This window comes from Paramormyrops kingsleyae, chromosome 12, assembly GCF_048594095.1.
Source record: "Paramormyrops kingsleyae isolate MSU_618 chromosome 12, PKINGS_0.4, whole genome shotgun sequence".
NCBI classification, from domain to species: domain Eukaryota; kingdom Metazoa; phylum Chordata; class Actinopteri; order Osteoglossiformes; family Mormyridae; genus Paramormyrops; species Paramormyrops kingsleyae.
This window is the reverse complement of record NC_132808.1, coordinates 13,834,599-13,841,611: the sequence shown is the minus strand read 5'-3', so window position 1 is coordinate 13,841,611 and position 7,013 is coordinate 13,834,599.

Genomic DNA, 7,013 nt, shown 5'->3' with positions numbered 1-7,013 from the left:
ACTCACAGATGACCAATCTTATTGCTAATAGTGGAATGTCTATCAATTAGGCTATACTTGGAATGTCAGCCATTACACAAAAAAGTACTTTGATGAACTACCTCTTAAGTGTAATAATTCTCATAATATAATTTAATATGTTTCCAAAGGCTGATGATTGTTTTAATGTGTTTTGCAATATTTTATGGCACCAGATAGATAATTAGATTTATTTAGTTGCATATTTCTGTGTATTAAAAGCTGTGATCTTGAGTTTACACAGATGTAACCCTGACGCTAACATTTTCCGCTTATCATATGTTACCCAGCACTGTTATAGCGGCGTATAACAAAGGAAGGAAAAGAGGGACGATCCACAGAGCAGCTCTAACAAATCAGGGTTTATTGACAAAACAGAACACAAAAGGGGGGAACCAAAACATAGAACCCTGAGGGATCACTAACAATACAGGAAAAATAAGGGCTAACTAAAAGTAACACAACAAGTTAACAGAGCAAAACAGAGACCAAGACTGGAAAATAACTACAGCTACAAAGATGCGCTAACTACAATGACTGACTGTGGAAATGAACAAAGGCAGGCATTTAAATACACAGATAACAAGGGCCATCAAGGGGCAGGTGTGGGCTATAAGGTTCTTCGGGCAACAAGGAGCAGGTGAGGTCAATTAATGGATACATCAGGTAAAAACACCAAGGAGTCATACGTTTCTTTAATTTTGGTTTTGATAGTTGAAACTATTCAGTTGCAAGGTTCCAAATGTGTACATTAGCAACTATGATAGATAGATAGATAGATAGATAGATACAGTAGATAGATAGATAGATAGATAGATAACTTTATTGTCATTGTCATCAAACAACGAAATTGAAGTGCCTCTTCTGTACAACATTAATCCATGATAACTTAATAAATACGTAAATGATTTTGGGAAACGTAGCCCCGCTTTGCTTTTATTCTTTAAGTTTTATTCTTTAATCACAACTAGGCTCCTTCCATTTTTGAACGAACAGAGAACATACAAATTGCATCATTTATGTGAATTTTACAAGAGATTTTAGTGCAAATACAATCCATACCATTTAAGCTATTTTACAACATTTTGAGAAACGTAAGTTAAATAAAATGATTGGTTTTTTTGTATTATACTTGCAATAAAGTCACATAAAGGTAGTGAAAAATGCTAAAAGAACAACCTAATTACCAATAACTTATTGCATAACATTTTTATTTTTAGTTAAAGACAAGTTTTTACAGTAGCAATCAAAATTAGAAAACAAGTGACATTTTGTAATTTACAAAGTTGTGCTTATCCATGAATTAAAGCGATGCAATTTTATCATATTACGTCAGTGAAGACTCTCTCACATCATAAAACAAAAGATTGCTGCTCCCTAGTCAGTGTAAACAGACCCCAGACATGTGCTGTTGTATGTGGGAGTTTCCACGTGTTTTCTTGACCCAGTAACAACTGTGGGATTACTGTATTGTGTCATTATCATATGAATAGGAATATTTGCAAATGAGTGGGCGATCAGGACTGCATTCTGACACTTGTTCTTTTTAGCCTCCTTACAGCTCTAAGCTCTAAAAATATACACTGCTCAAAAAAATTAAAGGAACACCTTTTAATCAGAGTATAGCATCGAGTCAATTTAACTTCTGGGATATTGATCTAGTCCGTTAAGTAGCAATGGGGGTTGTTAATCGGTTTCAGCTGCTTTGGTGTTAAAGAAGTTAACAACAGGTGCACTAGAGGGGCAACAATGAGACGACCCCCAAAACAGGAGTGGTTTAACAGCTGGAGGCCACTGACATTTTTCCGTCCTCATCTTTTCTGACAGTTTTTTTCACTAATTTTGCATTTGGCTACAGTCAGTGTCACTACTGGTAGCATGAGGTGATACCTGGACCCTACAGAGGTTGCACAGGTAGTCCAACTCCTCCAGGATGGTGCATCAATATGTGCCATTGCCAGAAGGTTTACTGTGTCTCCCAGCCCAGTCTCAAGGCCATAGAGGACATTCCAGGAGATAGGCAGTTACTCTAGGAGAGATGGACAGGGCCATAGAAGGTCCTTAACCCATAAGTAGGACCAGTATCTGCTTCTTTGTGCAAGGAGGAACAGGGAGAGCACTGCCAGAGCCCTACAGAATGACTTCCAGCAGGCCACTGGTGTGCATGTCTCTGAGCAAACAATCAGAAACAGACTTCATGAGGGTGGCCTGAGGGCCCGACGTCCTCTAGTGGGCCCTGTGTTCACTGGCTAGGACCGTGGAGCTCGATGGGCATTTGCCAAAGAATACCAGAATTGGCAGGTCCACCACTAGCGCCCTGTGCTTTTCACAGATGAGAGCAGGTTCACCCTGAGCACATGTGACAGATGTGAAAGGGTCTGGAGAAGCTGCGGAGAACATTATGCTGCCTGTGACATTGTTCAGCAAGACCATTTTGTTGGTGGGTCAGTGATGGTCTGGGGTGGCATATCCATGGAGGGACACACAGACCTCTACAGGCTAGACAACGACACCTTGACTGCCATTAGGTATTGGGATGAAAGCCTTGGACCCATTGTCAGACCCTACGCTGGTGCAGTGGGTCCTGGGTTCCTCCTGGTGCACGACAATGCCCGGCCTCATGTGGCGAGAGTATGCAGGCAGTTCCTGGAGGATTCCGTCCTGATTATGGAACACTGGACCATCTCTTCAGGATACTGGTGGGTTTGTGGGAGTTTGACCCAACCAGTCTACATGTGCTTTGTGGATTTTGAAAAGACCGTGTCCCTTGGGGGGTCCTCTGGAGGGTGCTCGAGGAGTATGGGGTACGGTTGCAGGCCATCAGATCCCTGTACAAATGGACCGAAAGTTTGGTTTGCATTTCCAGCAGTAAGTTAGACTCATTCCCGGTAGATGTTCGGCTCCCCAGGGCTGCCCTTTGTCCCCGATTCTGTTCACAACTTTTATGGACAGAATCTCTAGGCATAGCCAAGGGCCTGAGGGGGTCTGAATTGGGGGCCTCAGGATTGCATCTTTGGTTTTTGCAGATTATGTGGTCCTGTTGGCATCATCGGACTATGACCTTCAGCATGCAGTGGGGCAGTTTGCAGCCAGTGTGAGGCGGCCAGGATAAGGATCAGCACCTCCCAGTCTTAGGCCATGGTTCTTGACCCAAAAAGGCTGGATTTCCCTCAATGGGTGGGGGATGAGGTACTGCCCCGACTCCGACAAAAGCGGCTGGGATTAAGAAAAAGTGGAAGAAATGCGGAGGGGCGGATCCCTCGAGGGATTCCCCTCTGTCTGCAGGTCCCGCTCGCTTCCCCGTGGCCCTTAAAGGGCATACCCCACTGTGATCTACCCCGCGGTGTTCGTCGCACCTGGGTCGAGGTCCGAAAGTGTGATGATTTGACATGGAATGACCCCCCTGTCCCTTGTTTGCCCGGAGTCTCTGTGTGTATTTAAGTGTCCTGGTTCTGGACCACTGGCTTCTGATGTGGATTTTCACAATATAATGCTAGGCTTCAACTTCTGGCTTGAATCTAACAACAACAAAATTCTCATTATCATCGTCCACAACAATAACAACAACAGTAAGAACAATAATAATAATGGGTGGCATGGTGGTGTAGTGGCTAGCTCTTCTGCCTCATGCTGCCAAGGTCACGGGCATGAGGCATGCAGAGTTTGCTTGTTCTCCCCATGTTGCATCAATTTCCTCTATATACTCCAGTTTTCTATTACAGTCCAAAGATATGCAGTTATATATATATATATAATATAATTGAAATATATATATTGTGTGTGTGTGTGTGCACACTGCAGTAGATAGGCAACTCTTGTGTATCCTTGCCTTGGACCCTATGCTGTCTACTCCTGACTCCCCGTTGATCCTGTTCAGGATAGATGGATGGCTGGATAGATGGATTGTTCAGCAGATTTTCATGTAATGGCTGTGTCATACCCAGAGCAGACGTAGGCAATTGACCATCAGTGGACGGAACCTCGCAATAATTGCGAAGTATTGTTGCCATGTATTTGAGCCATACCGAGCGTCTTTTTGTGTTGTGTCTTCCCCGTTTGTCTTGCCTGCCCCGCCTGCCCGACCTGCCCGACTCGCCTGCCCTGCCTCCCTCGCACTGCCTCCCTCGGCCTGCCTCCCTCGGCCTGCCTCCCTCACCCTGCCTCCTTCTCCCTGCCTGCCCTGTCCCAATCTCCTGATCTGCCTTCCTGGTTCCACCCGGCTTGTCATCTCCCGGTCTCGTCACTACATGTAGGACTAACCTTCCCAGATACCGAACCCTGGCGATCGACCCGACCACTCTTCCGGATTTTCCCTTCTGGCTTTGGTGTATTTGGATTTACAAATATAGGCTTGTTCTACCGCATCTCGGGGTCCGTTCCTACTCTGTCTGATTGGTGGAACAGGCTGATTGTAAAAGTACCCCTGAATTATATTGTCAGCTTGAATGTGATCAAAGAGCCATGTATATGGATAAATACATATATGCATAAACAAATAAGTTGATTAATTGAAATAAATAAACCAGTTAAAGAAAAACAGGAACAAAAAATCCCCATACTGAATAAATCAATAGGCTAAAACATAATACATCATGTTTGTTTATAAATAATCTGTATTCACATGTATTATGTCGATAAGAACAATGTTGATATTTGTAAATAAAAACATATTTCCTGCACCTGTCATAGACGTCCACATGACGTCCAAAAAAATTACGTTCAAATGTTGTTGAATGTCATATTGACGTATAAGTTGGGTCATGGATGGACGTTCAAATTGTGGAGACTATACGTCCTAGTCTGGACGTATAGATGTCCAGAATTGGTCATGGACTGATGGATGCAATATAGACATGATCTGCAAGTCTATCCGACGTCCAATGTTTAGTTGGTAAGCACATAAATATCATACAAAAACTGAGTAGGTTTCATCTCAGTGACATTTTACTCAGAATGAATGATTAGATGTGAAGGTTATTTCTGTTCCTGTTTCATACTGACATCCTGACCTAACTTCTCCAAAAAGGTATCTATGACTCAGACTATGCGGTCTATTAATTCAAAATGCAGAGCACTTATTGCTTGGAGAAATAAAAATATGGATATAGATTTTTTTTTTTTACATTTTTCAATTATCTACTTTTTCCCAAAGATATTTTATTTAATGAATTTTAATTATAGTTATTGAATGGATCTAGCTGCATAAAATGATCATTAGTGGACGATGCATTTTATGTGATTTCGAAGGCAGTAATTTTGTTCCTTTTACCCAAAGTGGCGTAATGTGTTATTGGTTTGTTGTACAGCTCAGTGGTCAGAAAAGGCCTGATACCTTCTACGTCCTTAAACACCAAGCTGCACAATGAGTCAATTTTTAGGAAGAAAGATTTAACAAATGTGGCGGGTGGCTTCAGTGATTGGTGTGAATTTCTATAGAAGCTTCATTTTTGGAATAATGTTTTCCTGGATTCTCTAACACATTAGCAATGCGTTTTATTCTCTCATATTTTAACCTGTCATAGGACATCAATTTAATTTGAAATGAGATATTTTATTATTAAAAAGGAAGGTGCATTATGTTTTTAGAAAATGAATAGAATGGAATGGTGTTTTAAATTATGTGTTTATAATTTGATGATTAATGAAGTTATATCCATCCATCCATATTTCAAGCCACTTTACCAGGACAAAGTCATGGTAACAATGCATTATTTTCTCCCAAAATCATTTTTACGTTGTATCTTTTTGGTTTAAGAAACAAATTTAAAAAATCTACCAAAAGTATACTTTAAAAAAAAGAACAAAAGTAAAGACTATAGTTGTAACTTTCAGACTTTTTGTTCAGGTTCACAAATAACTTCCTCTTAAAAAATATCATTTCCCATCCCTTACTTCAAATCAAGTAATCTTTATTACAGAAATGTGAAATTATTTCACTTTCTTAATACAACCAAATGTATTTTGTCCTTACCATATTGTGCACATTTCCTATCACAATCCAGTTACCAATTCAGTTAGGATAATAGACTAATTTGTGAATTTCCCACAGTATGTATGCCTGTATGTGCCCTGTGATGGAATTCCTTAGCGACTGAAATATTCATTCATGCATAGAAAAGCATTTCTGCTTGACCCATCAAATGGTGTAACCAGGAGTAACCTAATTTTAGTGATGTCAGACTTCGCTGAAGCACAAAAACCCAGGCCGATTTGTCTACAACATCTAACTTCTAATTACAGATAATTTAAAACAGTTAAACACCCCCACCCCCTGCTATATCCTGGCATGTTTAACGTTTAACGACTAAGTAACCTGAAGAGCGTCAGGCGTCACTTAACGGCAGGGATACAGACTGAGAAAAGTGTCATCAGGCGATTTCGTCTTGTGCGATCATAGAGTGTACTTACACAAACCTAGAAGGTGTACCCTACCACACATCTAGCTATACTAAACATTTTAAATAAGTAGAAAGAGTACAGTCTAAAATAACAATACAAACTGCAGTGTAGTAAATACATAAACCAGTAACAGTTGTTTATTATCAAGTATTATGAACTGTACATGATTGTATGTGTGTACTTTTACATGACTGGTAGCGCAGTGGGTTTGTTTACACCAGCATCACCACAAACATGTGAGTAACACATTACGCATTACAGTAGCTACGCCGTCACTAGGCAATAGGAATTTTTCAGCTCCATTATAATGTAATGGAGCCACCATCACCGTTGTTGACGGAAATGTCATTACATGGTATATGACTATAGTCTGCAAACACAGATATTCAGATTATAGAGGCATTTTCTTCCAAAGTGTTCTTCAAATAGACCTATGTGGGTGAAATATGCTATGATACACTATGTGTCTGTGACTGTGATTGGAAACGTGCTGGATGAAATCCCATGGATGGAGGAGTGATCTCAGTGCTGGGCCCTTGAACAAAGACCTACTAGCTTTGGGCAAAAGCATCTGCTAAATAACTTAAAATGTAAAT